This window comes from Equus quagga, unplaced genomic scaffold (assembly GCF_021613505.1).
Source record: "Equus quagga isolate Etosha38 unplaced genomic scaffold, UCLA_HA_Equagga_1.0 73442_RagTag, whole genome shotgun sequence".
NCBI classification, from domain to species: Eukaryota; Metazoa; Chordata; class Mammalia; order Perissodactyla; family Equidae; genus Equus; species Equus quagga.
The window spans coordinates 9,837,660-9,856,806 of record NW_025802777.1 but is presented as its reverse complement, the minus strand read 5'-3'; the positions used below and the strand labels follow the sequence as shown (position 1 = coordinate 9,856,806).

The following is a 19,147-nucleotide window of genomic DNA, read 5'->3' as shown; positions in this document are numbered from 1 at the left end:
GGACTTATTTGAGACGACAGCTCAGTCATTTTAGGACAGAATCGAGGAAGGAGCCAGCCTGAGACGGAGATGGGAGCTGTGTCTGTGAACTTTGGATTGTGGGTGGGGCAGGAAAAGACTCAGAAGGAACCACACACGAGTTGGGTTGACCCTTTGGGGAAGGAGAAGTTAAGACATGACATCTCAACCCCAAGGCAGATGCCAGGAAAAGAAAAAAGAATAACATATTGTGTAAGCCAGGAACTTCTCAATTTTAAGCATCTTCTTAGGCTCAGAGGAAATTATGTTATTTAGGGCTGAGTGATCACCAAGTTGCAGCTAATTAGAAGTTGAGAAAAAAATGCTCCATGGTTGTTATCCAGCTTTTTCAGATAATCAAAACTGACAGTGTCGGTTCTATGGTGTTTCAGAAGCTGAGTCTGAGGAGGAAGAAATAGAAGGGAGTCAGCCTGGCTTGGGGCTGATGGTCACACTACAGAGGGAACCACCAAAGATGAACTGGAACAGAAAAGCAGAACCGTCTGCCTGGCATATGTCTCTGGAAGAGTGTTGTGCAGCGAGCCCCAAAAGCAGCAGCAGTGGCTGAGCTAATCCTGATTGGAACCTGGTAAGACCTTTCTCAAGCCCAATAATGATGATGGTAGATTAGCCATCCATTGTCGTTTGTCAATGTCATTCATGTTTCTAACTCTGCTAGCCTCCTCTTTTCCCTCTTTCCGCCCCACCCTCAATTACCCATGCTATCTTTGTTTTTTTAAAGATTTTATTTTTCCTTTTTCTCCCCAAAGCCCCCCGGTACATAGTTGTATATTCTTCATTGTGGGTCCTTCTAGTTGTGGTATGTGGGACGCTGCCTCAGCGTGGTTTGACGAGCAGTGCCATGTCCGCGCCCAGGATTCGAACCAATGAAACACTGGGCCGCCTGCAGTGGAGCGCGTGAACTTAACCACTCGGCCACGGGGCCAGCCCCACCCATGCTATCTTTTTATAATTTCTAATCTACAGGTGGCTATGACAACAGAGAATTAGTATTAGTTATCATTGTGCTTAAAATAAGAGTTAATAAGCTAGGAGAGAGCACTGAGGGTTGCCTCTGCAGCATCCAGAGCGTGCTCCTCCATGCATTGTGTTCTGAGGCTGCTTTCTTTTGTTCTTGGTGGAGGCTGGAGGGCTGATGTAGCTTCAGAGAGATGGAATGTTAGACATGAAGAGTTTGAGTCAGCTTCGATGCATGCACAGAAGTGAGTGCTAAATGATGTTACAGTGAGGACTGCATTTGGGCAGAGTAAGAGATGTTCCCATAGGAAGGTCCCCATGTTTTTGAAAACAGATTCACTCAACTACACATTATATTGCACACCTACTATGTGCCATGCACTGGGCGTAGAGTGACAGCCACAACCAACCAAGGCCTTGGGCGACTCTAATGGAATGTAAGCAGTGAGGCATTTGGCTGGAGCCAGAGGAGGTGAGAATTTATGCAGAGGGATAAGTGACATCTCCCTGAGGGACAAGGTCGAGGGATGGAGGGTGGTTTTACCTGGACAGAGAGTCTGGTACCTGTAGGTAAAGAGGTGAACATGAGGACAGTTCAAAATGAGGAGCAGCTGGTGACTGGCAAAGAGGCTTTACTCCTGGTGAGTTGGCGCACTTTCAGTTTCTCAAATGAGCTAGGCTTTGGGACCTGCCAGCCCACAAGGCTACTTTGTGCGAGTCTGGACAAGGCATACCCTCCAGGCTGGCGCAGCCCAGGTGTGGTCTTGGCAAGCAGAGGTGGCCTCCGTGGGAACCGGGTCCCACCCACAGCCCCACAGCTGGATTTGAGTCCTGTCGGGTGTGCGTGCTGCCTGGAGCCTTGACTCGGGTTGTCCTGTCTTCCTGAAATGCTTCCTCACAAGCCCCTCTCCCCTCCTCCTTCCGGTCTCCCCCGGAGGTGACCATCTCAGGTAAGCCCTCCCAGGTCCTCGCAGCTGGAAGTTGCTTGGTTTTCCATTCTCCTGTTGCCCTGGCACCCTATACTTCTCCCTAATTAGCCTCATCACAATTCCAGGCCCTTGTGAAATTGTCTTCCTCCCCATGAGCACTCAAGCTCCCAGAAAGGAGGGTCTGTGTCCCCCGCGCTCACTGGCGTATCCCCTGCACGCGCCGGCACACAGGGTGCGCTCAGTCAATGCTTCCTGAAGGCGTGACTGGTCGAATGAATGGGAGGTCCAAGTTCAGAGTCGGTGGAAGCTACTTTGTCCTTCTAAGGGGAATGGTTTGACCACACTCTCCCCTTCATGCAGCCTGGACATGGCAGGACAGTCCCTCTGTCAAAGGCCAGGTCCTCTTATAAGACTGGGTCGTGGAGGCTGAGTCTGGACAGGCTAGCCTCTTCTGTGCTTTCACCCCGACTTTTCTCATTTGTGTCTAGAAGAGGTGCGCTCTGTGCATGTTGCAGAAATGTGCTCTTGTCTTCCCCAGACTGTACAACAGACGGAGTCCTCACTTTGTCGAGACCATCTAGAGTAGCCAGGGGCCACCCAAGTTTGCAACACAGGCCGCCATGGTGTCTAATCTCCATTCACTCATTCGGAAAAAATATTTATTGGGCACCTACTCTGTGTACCAAGCACTGTTCTAGGGGCTGATTTTTCCATTTTCATGATAGCTTTGGGGGCACAAATTACCGTAGCAATCATGCAGGCTGAAAGTGCTGGAAAGCTTAGCACTCGAACTGCGAGCGATGCACCGGGCTGCGTCTCCAGACCTGCTGTCTTGTTCTAGGCTTAGCAACGCAGCTTGACCACCAGGAGGAGAGCGGGGTGAACAGCATGAGTCTGACTTGCGGTCGCTGTGCCAAACCACAGCACAACAGTGATTTCCTGCTTAGTAGAGAGGACTTGTGTGCGGACTGTTCCAGAGCACCAGACTAAGTTACAGATTTTCGGTTTTATCAGGAAGTGTAGGAAACTATTTTTATATGATTACAAACTGATCTTCAGCCAGACGCCCAGCACAGCAACATCTTCCACGTGGGTTGGTGCATCGTCGCTCCCCCCACCCCCACTGCGCCCCACACTGTCCTGGCCACTCAGTCCCTCCCCCAGGACCCTCCCCGCCACCTCCTCCCCGTCCAGCCTCCACACTGGGCACAGCAGGGAGGAGCCACTCCCGTTGCTGAATATTTTAATATCAACTCTGATTCCAGGTGAAGGATTCCATGAAAAATTCTATAAAGATTCTACAGTCTATATTTTATAAGAGATTTTATAAAGAAGCATCGAAGTGCTTTCTTCTTAATTCTGTGCTGTCCAAACGCAGAATTCCTTGTTTCCAGGGCATTTGGCCTTAAACTTAAAGAGCCACCAGAGGGAGCTGTTCCCTAGCATAAAAGTTGACGCAGATCCTAACAAGATGGCCACGGTTGGTCTGCTAGGGTTCCCGTAACAAAGTACCACAAACTGGGTGCCCTAAACAATAGGAATTTGATCTCTCCCGGCTCTGGGGGCCAGAAGCCTACAATCGGGGTGCCAGCAGTGTTGACTCTTTCTGCAGCCTCTCTCCTTGGCTTGCAGACGGCTGTCTTCTTTCCGTGTCTGTGTCCTGATCTCCTCTTCTTATAAGGACACCAGTCCTACTGAATCAGAGCCCACCCTAATGACCTCATTCTACCTTGTTTACCTCCTTAAGGCCCTATTTCTAAATATAGTCACATTTTGAGCTACTAGGGGTTAGAACGTCAATATATGAATTTTTCAGGGGCACAGTTCGGCCCATAACAGCCACCTGTTTTCAATTTTGTTAGCTTTGAAAAAAATGTATATTTTTAAATGTTTTTCCACTGTTTTCCAAAAATTAGATCACCTATGTTATTTTTACTCCCATGATAATAGGCCTCCAGGCTAACTGGTGGCGTAGTGGTTAAGTTTGTGTGCTCTTCTTCAGCGGCCCAAGGTTCGTGGGTCCAGATCCTGGGCGCGGACATAGCACCACTCATCAAGCCATGCTGTGGCAGCATCCCACATAAAATAGAGGCAGACTGGCACAGATGTTAGCTCAGTGACAATCTTCCTCAAGCAACAAGAGGAAGATTGGCAACAGATGTTAGTTCAGGGCCAATCTTCCTCTCATACGCACACAAAAAAATAAACAGTCTTTGAAGTTCAAAGGCCTTTGTTCCCTTGCCATATCGGTACACATCAGTGGTGTGCTCAGATTGATAGAAAGCCCAGACCCAGGCACCTCTTGGTAACGTCAGGCGCGCTCACGTATCTAAAGATACAGAAGGGAAACGATGCGGTCAGGACACAAGCAGGGCAGCTGGCAGCTGTCTGCGGAGGCCAGGTGGGGTTCCCAAAGTCCCCAGTGGGGAGTTGCAGATGCTGAAGCCAGGATAGTCAGAGCATTCCCAGGCATCGTCAAGCCCAGTGCCATAGGCTCTCTCCTCCCTCCTGAATCCCCTCTCCCGCCTCAGCTCCGTGCACCCAAGGCGGGGGTAGTTCCGCTCTGGCAGCCTGGGGTCGCACTAGGAAGCCTCCTCGGGCCTGGTGGGCCTCGTCGATCCTGCAGGTAGACAACAGCAATCTGACTTCAACCGAGCACCCTCCGTTCCCCAGGCAAACAGGGCCGAGTCCACGACGCCCCTGACTCAGGGCGTCGGAGCCAGGACAAGGGTGTTACAAGTTCCTGAGACGTCAGGCTAACGGCCCCTAGGCCCACCATGGAGCTCACCCTGCAGGCCCAAAATGTGGTCTGCCGGTCTAAAGAGCTGTCTCAAGAATGAGCAAATGCATCTCAATAGTAACCAGTTGTCTGACTCCATAATCCGTTAATTGCAAGTAAACGTCACTAGAAAATTGTTGTATATACTTCTTTATGCATTCGTGTATCAGAGATTTTATGCAAAACACACCATTAGCACCCCCGGTGCAGTAGATGCCACCAGAAAAGAACAAGTCTTTGCTTAAAGCAGGAGTCTTTGCTTGAAGTGCACTTACCTTACGTGAGATTACTCATCTCATGGGGCATGTCAGCACATTGGAGGTTTCATTTACTGTTTGAAAGAGACTCAGAGCCATAGTCTGAGTCCAAAGGTGGGAGAGGCTTTCCATCCCCTCGGGCTGTGGGACCCGCCGTTCCACGAAATACCAGGTTGTTCTGAATCAACGCTGATTCACTCAGCCATTTGTTGCAGGACCTGGAAGTCAGCTGGGCCCCTGTCACCATCCAAGTGTGATAGTCCCGGATCTGTCAATATCTCGACCCAGGATGTGAGCTCACTGGCCCCGGGTCCTTAGAATCTCCCTCTCTTTATGCCAGTACGATCTGAGGATTTCTTTGAGCTCTGCCAGAGGACCCGCTCACACAAGCAAAGCATTGTGAGCACTCTGGATAATGATGTATTGGGCGGTGGAGGGGGGGAGTGTGGGGGGGGGGGGTGCAATGGTCAAAGGTTACATCACATATTCCACAGCAAACAGCCTCACAATATGTGCTTTGATATTTTGGTTCTCCCTGTGCCCCAAGGGGGTGGGGGGAGTTGCTCCCCCTCTCTCTCCTCTTCTCCCACTCTGCACCCACCTCACTGGAGCCCCATCCTCCATCCTGGACCTCCTCCACCCCCAGGCTACCTCTAGCCCCCACAGCACTCCGGTGGGCATTTGCAGGGAAATCCAGTGCCCCCCAGTCCCCATGCCACCTGTCATTCCCAACCCCACCTAGGGAGTCCCCTGAATTCTCTGCAACATGATCCACCCTTTTGAAAGATCAGTTAAGGTGACATATAGCTTTTAACTTTCTATTCTCTTAACAATACATCTAACCAGTTCTCACTGAATGCCTTCTGCATTGTGTTCACAAAGGGGACTCTGAAGCTAGACCCTAAGGTTAGAATCGTGGCTTCACCATTTACTGTGTGACTTTGAGTGAGTTACTTAACTTCTCTGGGCCTCTTTTTTCTCATCTGTAAAACTGGGGACATGATAGTGTTACTGAGCAAGGGCTTGCCACCCAACACACACAGAAGCCAACCCCATGGCACACTAGCTTTTGAGAAAAGAAAGGCTTTATTGCGAGGTCAACTAGCACAGAGACAGATCAACCTCTCAAATTTATCTTGCCCATCCAAGGTGTAGGGTATAATTTAAGGGATCATAGAGGGCAGGCTGGTACGCAGATGTGCTCACAGGATGAGTTTCAATTGGCAGGTCAAATTTTCTCTTCCATACATGCTCCTGGCTGGCTCGCTGCCCTAAAAAACAGCTTTAACATCCTGTTGTTGACATGGGGTCAGTCAATGACGGTGACCAGGTAAACTATGGTAAACAGGGGTAAAGTTGTTATGCAAGCCATTGTCTTCGCCGTCAATAAGAGTGTCTAGAGGTTTATAGGATCTTTCTCTTCCTGGCAGAGACAGAGACACCGTTGCAAATGGAGATTTCTCTTCTAAATGTTTATTTCCCTTACCAAAGGGTAACTTCTCCTAGGTTTTCAGAGCTTTCCCGTGTCTGCTGTTTCTTAATAATTATCAGCTCTAAATAATCCTTGTGCCAGAGAGGCGTATGTTGGGGTGGTAAGTTCTGCTCCTGGTCCTGTGGTTACAGTAACAGCTCCGACCACTGAGGCTGCTGTGAGGGATGACAGTGGGTGGTGAGCAGGTACAGCAGCATCCAGTGCCAGGTAAGAAGGCAGGAGGGGCTGCTGCATGGCAGGCACGGGACAAGGCGGGGAATCACACAGCGTGGGGACAAGTCAGACCTCCAGAGGGTGTCACAGTGCTATCAAGGTGGAAGTATAGGATGCCGTGGACTTGACAGGAGGGTCACCTGGCCCACACTTGGGGAAGGGAAGCGCTTCCTGGAGGAAGAGACAGCTGAATCCAGGAAGGTAAGGAGGAGCCAGAAAAGAGGTGGAAGAGTCTTCTGGGGGGTCAGGGAACAGCATTTGCATGCAAACCCCCACAGAGGCAAAGGACGCGTTGAGGGCAGGACACTAATTGAGCATAGGAGGAGCAGGGAGTGGGGTGAGGAGAGGCCCTAATAAGACTGGAGCAGGAAGCAGGCACAGGAACAGGCGGCCTGTGGGCCCAGTGGAAGAGTCTGCATTTTATTCCAAGGGCAGTGGGAGCCCAGGAGGGCTTATGCAGGGGAGCAGAGGGACCAAATTTACCTATCAGCGAAATGGTGGGGCTGCTCTGTGGAAAGCAAGTGAGAGAAAAATAATACGATAGAGCCTTACAAACACTGTAATAGGTACAGGGCTTTGCAAGGGGCTGGGGCCCTGAAGTCCAAGCTTCATTGGCCTTGGGCTAAAGCCATTTCTTTTTTTTTGCTGGGAAAGATTCGCCCTGAGCTAACCTCTGTTGCTAATCTTCCTGGGTTTTTTTTTCCTGCCCAAAGCCCCAGTGCATGGTTGTATGTCCTAGCTGTAAGTCCTTCTAGTCCTTCTGTGTGAGCTGCCCCCACAGCATGGCTACTGATAGACACGTGGTGTGGTTCTGTGCCCGGGAACTGACGTTGGGCTGCCGAAGTGGAGCACGCCAAACTTTAACCACTAGGCCATCAGGGCTGGCTCTAAAGCCGTTTCTGATTACAATCCAATACATCTATATCACATGCATGACCCACTCACACATACCACATACCACGCATGCACCATTCACCACATGCACACCCCACATATAACATACCACACACCACAGACACCAGTCACCACACACACCATTCACCACACACACACACTTGAAACAGGTCGATACTTGTCCTTCCTGTGTACTATGTGCTCTGCTGTTTTCTATTCTACTTTTCTTATTCTATTCTAGTCCATGTCTTTCCCTTTCTTTTTTTCTTTTCTAATGATGTCTGAGACTCGCTAAATTTGGAACCCACGAATAGGTCCCAAACTTCAGTTTGGAAAACCCTGACTTGGAGGGAGGCAAAGGAGGCCCACAGGCCACTGTGGAGCGGGGCTCAGCCGTGCTGTCTACGGCTGACCTCTGAGCAGGGTCACAGAGGGACACAGCTGCCTGGGACACAGCTATGGCACGAGGCCACCTCACCTCTGTGGCTGCCCCGGCCAAGAACTCGGAGGAGAGCTGGAAGGAGAGGGCCTCTCACGGCATTGGCATGACTCCTGTGAACCCAAGAGGTGACCTCATCGGTTCTTGTTTTCAATCACCCCTTCGCTTACCGTGGCCTGTGGGTTTTCTCCTCCTTCCTCCAAACGAATGCTTCCAAGCTGCGGCCTGAGACCTACTCATGGGTCATGAAATCTCTGTCCTGAGTCTCAGACAGCATTAAAGGAAAGGAAGAAGTGGAATGGAATGGAATGGAATAGAATAAAACCAGCAGAGCACATGGTGCGTGGTGGGGATTAGTACTGACTTGTTGGGGTGTGTTTGTGTGTACTGTGTTACAACTTTTCTTCAAACTAGCTGTGAAATAGGAGAAACCATAAATACGGGGCAGAGAGAATCAATCATGTTGAGTGATTCAGACACGGAAGTACAGAATGAAGCAACTTAAGAAACTACAGACTGAAAAGTAAAGATCATATCCGACGCCCACAGCCGGGACCGAATCTGCCAGATGATGACTCAGGGAAAGCTGAATTGTCTGTCCTCTCTACCAATTCTTCCTGGTTAATATTAAATCCAGCTGATCATTCCTCCTCTTTCAAACAGGCTTGAGTAGGACCAAGCCTACAGTATTAGAGTGACTCACCCTCCTAAGAATCATTTCAGAAGCCCTCAGGCCAACATCATTCTTTGCTTTTCCTCACAGAAGCCTGTGTCAGCAATGGGCCACTGCTCAAAACGTGTGGGAATTCTGCTTCTGAAATTTCCCGCAAAGCCACAGCTCAGTCCTTGGCCAGGGTATCAGAAGTTTCCTGAGTGATGACAGCATCACTGGAATATTCAGTGTTAGTTGGGTTTGTTTCTTAAAAACAAGAAAGAAGTTTTTCTCAACTAAAACTATGACGAGGAGTCTTAAGTGGATCGTTTTTCTGATTTGTCTGAAAATTATGACAAAATTCTAAAGTTTAATTCTACTAAAGTGTATTTTTAATTAATTGGCTTTGTGAGAAAGAATTAAATTTTTTTCAATGCTACTGTCCTAGAAAATCCAGGACGTGCAGCCGCCATGGATGAATATATGTATATGCACACGCATAGGTGTGCTCACGGACGTCCCCCCCCACCCCCGGCTGTCTTCCTCTCCCTTTTCTCCAACCACCTCACCCTGGCTGACACCCTCACCCACACTCCATGGACCCAGCGTTCCGAAGATCCTCATTGATTTCCAGGCTCTAAAATGCAACAGATACATGTTGGGTCTCCACTTGACTTCTCATCAGCACTCAGTACAATTGACCTCCCACTTCTTCTAAAATTACTCTCTTCCCTCGGCTTCCACCTGACACGGCGCATTCCTGGTAGTTCTCATGTCTCTCTGGCCACTTCTTCTCAGCTTTCTTTGCCAGCTCCTCTTTCTCTACAAAACCTCGGTGTTCAGAATCTGTCCTGGGTTTTCCTCTTCTCATTCTGTATCCTCTCTGTAGGCTACGAGTTCTCAAGGGGAGGTGGCATTGGGAAACGCGTGAGGGCAATTCGGGGTTGTCACAACGATGGGGTGGAGGTTGCATTACCAGCATTTAGTGGGTGGGGGCCAGAGAAGCCAGAGGACAATGTCACCAAAAAGACAGTCCACCTCCAGGTTCAATACTCTCCCTGCACTGAGAAACACTGCAGCCACATCACTCCCACAGATTCGGGTACCATTTGCAGGCCAGTGACTCCCTCGCCACACCTCTCTCCCCAGCTCGGGCATCTCACTTAAACATCTAACAGGCAGGTCAAAGTCAACGTGTCCAAACTCAACTCCCCATCTCCCCTACAAATCTGCTTCTCCTCCAAGATATCATTCGTCAACGCTCAGCATCACCATTTGGGCTTCTGCATCCAATCCAGTCCCCAGGTCCTACGAAGTCCAGCCCCTCCTTCCTCCACATCCACTGCCAGCACCCACTCTCCACCACCATCATCTCTATCCGGACGCCTGCAGTAGCTGCTTCACAGATCTCTTTGCTTCCGACTGTCTGTCCTCATTGCAGTGACAGTCATTTTCTAAAATGACAACTCTGATCCTGCCACTCTCCTACTTACCCTCTCCAGTGGCTTCCCACTGCTCTCACAATCCAGCCCCAAATCCTATCGCTGCCCGTGAAGAAGGCCCTGTCTGCCCCTCTAGCATCTCTCACCCTTTGTTCAGTTTATTGAGCCACGGGTGGCCTCCTGCCCCTCCTCAGTGGCACTGTATGTGCCAGCTACCATGATAGTTTTGTTTTTACCCAAAATAGCTATTTTTGTTACTTAAGAAACGATTGAGACTTATCAGCAAAAAATGGATTTATTGTTTCTGAGCTTTTAAATAAATAAACTACCCAATCACTGTATTTTTAAAAAGAACATTTTATTATGTTGATCAAACCTCTACTTTGTAATTAACTCTAATTACAAACAATTAAAAAAAATCCCACCTTAGCAAGTGCCCTTCTGTCTTACACACCCGCCTTTATCTTTTACCCACCAACTCTCGTCCTCCCAGTGGCTAATGCTAGCATTTCTCCAGTATCTCAGGATCAGTTCAAATGCCACTTCTTCGAGGAAGCCTTCCCTAACCCGCTAGGATGAGTCTCCCATACATTCTCAAGGCTCCTAGTCTGTCTCCTTTCTAGAACTGGTCACAATTGCCATGAATTAACTGGCCGTGAAACTGCCTATTTAATGTCTTTCTTCACTGCTCTGAAAGCAACTGTGTGAAGTGAGGAATGGACCAGCCTCGCTCACTGAGGGCTCTGTGGCACCCAGCACAGTGGTTAGCAGAGTAGCACTCAGTAAACATCCTATAAAGTGGATTCCGGGGCCAGCCTGGTGGCGCAGCACACGTTCCACTTCAGTGGCCTAGGGTTCGCTGGTTTGGATCCTGGGTGTGGACATGGCACTGCGTGGCAAGCCATGCTGTGGTAGGCATCCCACATATAAAGAAGAGGAAGATGGGCATGGATGTTAGCTCAGGGCCAGTCTTCCTCAGCAAAAAGAGGAGGATTGGCAGCAGATGTTAGCTCAGGGCTACTCTTCCTCAGGAAAAAAAAGTGGATTCCAGTTCTACTTTCAATTAAGATGCTGAATCAGCAAGAGTGCTGACTCTCATGAGAGAAACCCAGGAGGAACTATAGAAGGAGAACTGATAAAATTGTGAGAAAACTCTGGCGGATGGAGGGGGGCTGTTGTGAAGGGAGGGGGCCGCTTTGACCAGAAGCAGGACTTGGTGAACTGGCTGTGGAAAGAAAAGAAACTGCGGGCTCTGCGCTTGCTCCTCCCCCATCAACACTAAGGGCAAACCGATGCTGACTCAGAGCTGTGGTCCAGATGTCCCCAGGAGAAAAATCCAGGCATCTCAGAAGTCCTGCGCTTGTGAGGAGCTGAGAAAAACAGGTGGGAAAAGACAAACCCCAGGCAGTTACTTTCCTTCTCTGACACCTCCCTTTCCATAGCACCAGGCCAAGGGAATCTCAATCCAAAGAACTCTCTTCCTGAATTGTTTATCCCCAGGGCAAAGGATGGAGAGGTGACCCGGGGAGTTTGTTCAACAGACTGACTGACGGTGGCAAGGGGGGTCTGGGACTTATCTGTACCCACCCATCTCCCTGGGCCAAATGTGGACCAAAGTCCAGTCTTCATCCATAAATATTGCCTGACAGAGACGCCAATTCCCATCCCCCAGCCCCACCCAGCTCACAAGTCAAAACAGCAAATGACATTTGAGCAGCATAGCCATTTCCAAGACAAACAGACAAAAACAAATACTGGATTACAGATTCCATCAGAAGAAGAAATGTTGTTCAAGTCCAAGAAGTCAAAACCAGCTCAATAAAGTATTAAGAAATAAGAGAGAACGAAACAATAATAAGGAAACATTAAAAAAAAACCCACACATAAGAAATAAAATATATCAGTAATTGAAGTAAAGAGCACATTGACGGGAATAAATAACAGCACGGATGCAACTTGAAAACAAAATGGTGAACTGGAAATCCAGATCGAGGAAATCCTTTAAAAGAAGGACCAAAAGAAGAATATTAAAGAAAAGCAAAGGAATATGAGTGATTTAGGTTTCAATGCCAACATCCAGATAATCAGACTCAGAAAAACAGAGGAATAAAATGAAAAGGAGGAAATAGGTGAAGAAATAAGGGACAGAGATTTCCTAGAATTAAAAAAAAAAAAAATGAAATACTTTAGAATGAAACAGCCTATAGAACAAGAAAGAGAAAAAATAAGGGGGGGGGGGGGGAATCACACCTGGATACTTTATAGTGAATTATGGGACTATCAAAGACAAAGAAAATTCTGAAAGCTTCTAGAGGAAAAGAGCAGTTCATACAAAGAACCAAAATCAGATTGACAGCAGATTCCCCAACGGCAACAGTGGATGCAGGAGGACAATGGAGCACACTTTTCAATATTTGAAAAAATATTGAAGGAAGTGACCTTAGAGCCTAGAAATATATATCCAGCCAAACTGCCACTCAAATATCAGGGCATGAAATAAATATTCTGTTATACAAGGCCTCAAGGCTTGAATAAGGAGAGAAACAAATCGAGGAGTTGCTGCAAGAAACATAGAAATAAAAGTGATCAAATACCTTAGAAAAGTTGGCTATCATCCTCTAAAAGATGCTAAGACCAAAGAACAAGAAAAAACATGTTTATAGTTACCCAGAATTAAAGTCTAGATCAGCACTGTCCAAGAGAAATAGCATTCTGGCCACATAAGTCATTTTAAACAAAAGGTACATGAAAAAATTAAAAACAGGTGAAATTAATTTTAATAGTACTTTTATTTAACCCAATATATCCAAAACAATATCATGTCAACATATAATCAATAAAAAACTGTTAATGAGATCTTTTACATTCTAACTCTTCAAAATCCAGTGTGTATTTCATGCTTAGAGGGCATCTCAGTTCAGACTAACCGCATTTCACATGTGGCATGTGGCCATTGTGCTGGACGGTGCTGCAATAGAAGATAATGTCAGTACGATGGTGTTAGAAATGAAGGACGCCAAGGACTATGAGAATGTGCTAAATATTTATCTAATTTGATGGGGGAAACAAATGTTAATTTGTAAAGACATTGCAAGAGTGGGACAAACTGAGTAAGAAATTAAGAGCTATTCTGGCACTAGGGTGGTTCCTAGGGCACAAAATTTAAGGAGGTACTCACCTGTAGGTGCTGACCTTGAACTTGCACAGCCCAAAGAGTGAGTGCCTTCTCAAATTTTGCACCCTGGGAACCACACTTGCTTCACACTAGTCTCAGCCCTGATTAAGACAACAGAAACAAGTCCAAGTATATTAATAATGACAACAAATGTAAATGAACTAAATGTACCAATTAAAAGACGCAGATTCAGGCTGACCCCATGGCAGAGTGGTTAAAGTTCTGCATGCTCTGCTTCAGCGGCCTAGGTTCGCAGGTTCGGATCCCGGGCTCAGACCTACACTACTCATCAGCCTTGCTGTGGAGGCATCCCAGATACAAAACAGAGGAATATTGGCATGGATATTAGCTCGGGCAGGTTTTCCCTACCAAAAAAAAAAAAAAAAAAAAGCCTAGATTGACAGATTGAGTGGGGAAAAAAATCCAGATATATGCTGTCTTATATATATGAGATACACATACTTAGGGCACACAAAGGTTGAAAACAAAAGCATGGAAATAGACATATCAAACAAATACTGACCAAATGATACCTCGTATAGCAATATTAATATCATATGAAATCAATATCTAATTGATTGTCTAAATGAGCATATCTTTGAGAATAAAAGGCATTATTAAGAATTACACCAAAAAAAGAAAGGTAAACCAGGACTCTAATTTTAGGCAAATCAGGATGTGTGGTCGTCGTGCTATATAAAGTAAATCAGAAAGAATTATTAAGGATGAGGAGGGTCTCTAAAAATGATAAAAGGTTTAATTCCCCAAGACCATATGAAGTAAAAATTGATAGAAACATAGGGAGAAATTGATCAAATCTGCTTCCACAGTAGGAGATTTCAACATACCATTCTCAGTGAATGACGGGCCAAGCAAACAAACTGTTGATGCAAATAATCAATAACTAATCTATAGATAAGAAAGATAGAGTGATATTTAATTGAGCTGAGGACTAGTCCAGAAGTGCTTACTTCTGCAGGGAAGAAAGCACTCTTGGGAAAATGTGGTTTACAGCATGGTTATACACCATTTCAGAACAAAGAACATACATCAACCATGACAGGAATACAATTTTTTTCCCAAGGTCACAAGGAGATGTTTTGACCCAGTTTAGCACATACACAGCAGGTCAACTTGATCTTGGTTCTCTGGGAAAAAAAGCTTATTTTCAAAGAAGAACTGGTATTGAGGTCAGAGAGATGGAGACATTACATTCCTGTCTTTAAAGAGTGAACACTTTGCTTTGGGAAAGTCTTCCAAGCAGATGGACAAGGCATGTTTGGTAGACCATAAGTCAGGCTGCTCTGGAAAAAACAAGTTTCAAGCCAAACCAGATTTAAATCAGAATGGCTTCCCCATATACCTCAATATGAGAAAACATTATTATTACTGTTTTTGTCAAAATAAACAAAAAAGTCATCAAGAAAATAAAAGATTTGAACATCACCTGAAAATATAGAGTTATGCATTCAAAACTTAAAGAATACATTTTTCGAGCACGCATGAAACATTTACAAAAATTGATCATATACGAGGCCATAAAGAAACCCTAAACAAATTTCAAAGAATGGATATCACACAAACCAGATCTTCTGACCACATGAGATTAAGATAGAAGCTAATATAAACAGAAATCCTTGCATATTGGGGAGGAAGGGGTATAAATTGATGTAAGAACATTGGGAGAAAGTTTGGCATGTCTTCCTAAAGTTAGGAACTCACATACCATATGATTCAACAATTTTACTCTTAGAGAAATACCTGAAGCTCTTTGCACCTGTAAAACAGGCAAAATATACAAGAATGTTTACAGCAAGACCACTCTCAATAATGTAAACCTGGAAACAATCCAAATGCTTATCAAGGAAAAGTAGAATAGATTATGGCTGTGTTTGTTTTCTGCTGTATAACAAATAACCACAAACTTCAAGGCATAAAACAACACCCATTTATTATCTCAAAGTTCTGTAGCTCAGAAGTCCAGATACATCTTGGCTGGGTCTCTGCTCGGGGTCTCACCGGGCTGGATCAAGGTGTCAGACAGGGCAGCCATCACCTCTGAGGCTGGGGTCCACCTCCAAGCTCACTGGCTGTTGGTAGAATTCAGTTCCTTGTGGTTGCGGGACTGCGGCCCCACTTTCTTGCTGGCTGTTAGCTGGAGCTGTTCTTAGCTTCTAGAGAAAACTTGTCACGTGGCTCCTCCACAGCATGACCGTCTTCTTCTGCAAGGCTAGCAGGGGAATTTGACGGCAGTTTTCAATCCCTGACTCTAGACCCAGATTTAAAGGGCTCATGTTGTTACCAAGCAAGAAGGCCCACTGCCTGATGTGAATAAAAAGCCAATACTGTGACAAGGCTTTTGAGAAAAGAAAAGGCTTTCTGGTGAGGTCGACTGGCACTGAGACAGGAGGCAAGGTTCTCAAATCTGTCTCCTGATCCAGGGTTTGGGGTAAAATTTAAGGTGTTAGGGAAAGCAGGCTGGTATGTGGAAGCTCTGGCAGGGCAGTTTTCAATCGGAAGGACTTTAAACATTTATGGTAAGGTGTAGAAAGGGGCTCTGACACCAGATCTTCCTGGACAACGGACGCCTCGCTTCCATCTTTCGAGTTCTGTTTGTGTCCTGGTCCTTTTGGTTCTGTAGGGGGGAATCTTTGGTTCCAGGTGTTATTTCAGGTCAAAATTTTCTCTTCTGCCCTTGCTCTGGCAACATGTCTTGCAGTTTTGGCTCACTGCCCCTGGAAAACGACTTTAACATTCTGTTGTTGATAAGATGGGGTCAGTTTAAATTGTCCTGTGTTACCATGTGATTGGGTCAAACTCCCTTTCTTAAGTTCCATTGATTTGGGATCTGAATTATATGTGCAAAATCCCGTCACAGCAGTACCTCAATTAGCATTTGATTGAATAGTGAGTGTATACACCAGGGCCTCGGTGGCCATCTGAGCTTGGTGGCCATCTTAGTTTGGCGGCCATATTAGAATTCCACCTTCTACAATGGTCTATTCACACAATGACTATTAGATAGAAATCAAATGTTATGAATTACAGCCACCTGCCACAATTGGGATGAACTCTAGCTATTTAATACTCTATGAAAAAATATAGTCCCAAATGATCCTAAATTAAAAACAACTAAAATTTTAAAAATATTTTTAAGGGACATATATAGATGCAACAAAACAATATAAAAAAGAAAGCAAGGAGATGATGAACCAGAGTCTGGAGGCCCCGATTTGGGGTAGGAAGAGGGGCAGGACGCTGGAGGGCTGGATGTAGGTTATTGTAAAGGACCTAGATTTGGCAGAGGGAGGGAGGTAAGTGGGTTCATAGATGTTATTATATTATTTACAATAACTAATTAATTTGAAGCAAGACGAATATGGACTAATGATGAGAGAATGTCCTGAACTAAAAATTCTCATTAATCATCTTCTGTGCACCTGAGGTCTAAAAAATGGAGAAAAAATACTTGTTAAATGAAAGAACATATTACGGCATTAAAAAGTACATTCTCTCTAGGGCAGGGGAAGCTGTATGGGTTCCAGATAGCACCACAGAGGCAGTGACTTATTTCCTCAGGCAAACTCATCCCTCTGGAAAGCTTCCAACATGTAAATAGAAATTACCATTTGCTCTCGAAAAAGTCTAGACTGAAAATATCCAGGAAGATCAGACACTACCTTTACCCACTCAGCCCTCGGGGTTTTCTGTTTCCTCCACCTCCCCGGGCCGCTGGTTCCTTTGCATCAGCATTTAAACACCCTCAAGGCTCTCTTATTTGGGGGAGAAAAACGCAAGAATAAAGCAAGACCTCTCTCCCCTCCACCCCTCCTGCCCCCTCAGCTGCAACACTGTCTCCCTCCCACACTTTCCAAGCAAAACTTGCTGAAACAAGTCCTGTGCACCCTCGGTCTCAGTCCTCAGCCCCTGGCCACGTGGCTTTCGCCCTCCCCACTACAAAAGACCCACACTCTGCCAAGGCGCCAACGGCTGCTCAGCGCTGAACTCTCCTGACATTTTGGTCCCCTTTGACTCTGTCACCACTTCCTCTATAAGCCTTTTTCCTCGGCAGCTTTGACAACACTCTGGTTTTCCTGTCTCATCTGGCAGTTCATTGTCCTCTGCCGTTCCGTGAATGCTGAGGTTGCTTGTTGCTCTGTCCTCACATCCCTGGCCTCTGCTGTCTAGTCTCTTTGGAGTAGCTCGTCTGCACTCACAGCCTCAGTTGCACCTTGCACACTAGTGGTCTCCAAATCCTTTCTCGCAGCCGAAATTTTCTTCACTCTGGGCGCAGAAAACCAACTACCTTCTAGAAACTTCTTCAATGCCCTCACACCTCCTCCAACTCTCTGTGCCCTAAACTGAGCTCAACATTTCCTCCACCCCCTCACATCTGCTCCTTCCTTGATGCACACTATGTTAGTCAGGGTTCTCCAGAGAAACAGAACCAATGTGATGCACATAGAGAGAGAGAGATTTATTTAATTTTATTTATTTATTTATTTATTTTTTGCAGGGAAAGATTCGCTCTGAGCTAACATCTGTTGGGAAACTTCCCTTTTTTTCCCTCCTCCCCAAAGTCCAGTGCATGGTTGTACACCCTAGTCGTAAGTCCTTCTAGTTCTTCTTTGCAAGCCGCCACCACGGCATGGCAAGCGACTGACGGGTGGTGTGGTTCCACCACCAGGAAACAAACCGGAAGTGCTGAGAGGGCTGAACTTTAACCACTAGGCCATCAGGCTGGCTCGAGAGAGAGATTTGTTTTAAGGAACTAGTTCACAAGGTTGTGGAGGCCAGCAGGCTGGAGATGCAGGGGAGGAGCTGACGTTGCAGCTTGAGTCTAAAGGCAGTCTGGAGGGAGAATCTCTTCCTCGAGGGACTTCAGTCTTTTCTCGTAAGGCCTTTAAATGACCAGATGAGGCACCCCTCCCCCCCATAATGGAGGGTGAGCTGCTTTATTCAAAGTCTACTGATTTAAATAATAATCATATCTTAACAAAATACCTTCTCAGCAAAATCTAGACTTGGGTTTAACCAAAAACTGGGTACCACAGCCCAGCCAAGTTAACACATGAAATTAACCATCACACATGCCATCTTGGAAAATGGTAGCACCATCCAACAGATGGGAGTTTGCCTGGACTCCTCAGGTAACCGTCACTTCACACAGCAATCTAGCATCGAATCCTCTTCTTTCATCTTTCTAAATATTTCTAATCCATCCCCACCACTGAAGTCCTGGTCCAGGGCTCCACGACATCTGAGCTACCACAAGAACCCCCGCACCACACTCACATTTCCATCTCTTCTTCTTCAGATCTTCCCTAAACACAGCAAGGAGAGAACTTGCTCATCTGTGCATTGAGTCCCACTAATTTCCTGCTCTAGGCTCACCACAAATGTCACAGCTGCCATGCAGTCTGATCCAGGCCTGATCTATCAGTGCTGTTCTTGGCATGTGATTTTCCAGAATGAAGAAGACCTTGTGGTCAAGTTTTGAACAAAACAAAGCACGGCCTTCTCTCAATTTGCACAGCAGCTAAGTTTCTGGGAAATTTAACTATATTAAAACCATACTAAGTCTGCTGGCGCTGCTATAACACAATACCACAGAGCGCGTGGTTTAAACAACAGAAATTTGTTTCTCTCTGCTCTGGAGGCTGGGAAGTCAGAGATCAAGCTTTCTGGTGAGGGTCTCTTCCTCTTGTTACAAGGGCACTGATCTCATGATGAGGGCACCACAGCATTCGTCTTGGAGTCTCTTACAGCTTTCCCTCTTGGGGACACTGACTGAACTCTCTTTGGGTGACATTGGGAGACCTTTGAAGACTGCTATACTTAAAGACGTTACTGCTCCCCAACAACCCACCAGCACTTAG

The 19,147-nt window shown here is 46.4% G+C and overlaps 1 protein-coding gene across 1 annotated transcript in view; it reads left to right on the top strand.

Moving 5' to 3' along the window:
- Nucleotides 1–348: 348 nt before the first annotated feature.
- Nucleotides 349–19,147, top strand: part of LOC124234355 (interferon alpha/beta receptor 2-like) — a 62,815-nt gene continuing 44,016 nt past the window's right edge. The window contains exon 1 of the mRNA XM_046651698.1: nt 349–607. The gene's annotated coding sequence lies outside the window, so the exon portion shown is untranslated. The remainder of the gene's footprint in view (nt 608–19,147) is intronic.